This window comes from Psammomys obesus, unplaced genomic scaffold (assembly GCF_907164565.1).
Source record: "Psammomys obesus unplaced genomic scaffold, mPsaObe1.curated_primary_1811, whole genome shotgun sequence".
Taxonomy (NCBI): Eukaryota; Metazoa; Chordata; class Mammalia; order Rodentia; family Muridae; genus Psammomys; species Psammomys obesus.
In genome coordinates, this window is record NW_026596134.1 from 8148340 (window position 1) to 8149360 (window position 1021).

The window sequence follows — 1021 nt, forward strand, 5'->3', positions numbered from 1 at the left end:
AACACCTATGCTCAGACTGCTTTCTCCTGGTTACATAGTCCAATACTCCAGCAGGTGGCATGCAGCTAGTAGTCAGGGTGGGTCTTTCCACCCCAATTAAGCCAATTTAGAAGCTCCTCACAGACATGCTCAGAGCTTCAACTGCTAGATCGTTCCAGAACCCATCAAGCTGAGCTCAATGACAACCATCACAAACTGAGGTCAGACCCTGGAGAAGCACAGCAGGATACTGTCTCAGAACAGCCCTCAGGGTGGGAGGTTTGCAATCCTCAAAGAGGCAAGTCACAGTATCCTGCCCCAGCTGTCCTTCCCCAGATGTCCTGCCCCAGGTGACCACTGACCCACCTGCTTAACAGGGAAGCAAACTCTCCAAGCAGGGATCTTCCTGCTTGGATATTATATTAATCTGCATCTAAAACATAACCTTAGACATAAAAAAATACAGCATTCTTCATGGTCTTTCCCCATGAAGAAAGCTAAAAGGTTAATTCCCCAAAGTCAAGCCACACTGAGTATTCTGGAGATATTCCTGGTAGAAGCTTCAGGAAGACAAGGGCATTGTCCTAAATTCTCACATCAGGAAGCAATTATTGTATAGTATCTGAGCTCAGGGCTAGTACAGTTTGCTAGGCAGTGTCCCACTTCCTCACGCTGCGTTCCCAGGCAGGAGTTGGGAGAACCATGCAAAAGGCGCCATCTGAAGATCATAAAAGAAATAACCACATATTCATTTGATTAAATTGAAATGAAATAAAGGCTCTCTTACAAAGCATGTTGTTCTTGTGAAAACATAAAGATAAAGAACTTAGTCTAAGTGGCCCTGCCTGGTAAGTCTGCATTCTGGGATAATCACTGCTTTGTCTCCTTCTAGAATCTTCACATATAATTAATGTGTGATTGTGTGTGTGTGTGTGTGTGTGTGTGTGTACATGTATCTATGTTCTTACCCTTTACAATACGGTATGAATTTCTTCTTTCTTTCTTTCTTTCTTTCTTTCTTTCTTTCTTTCTTTCTTTCTTT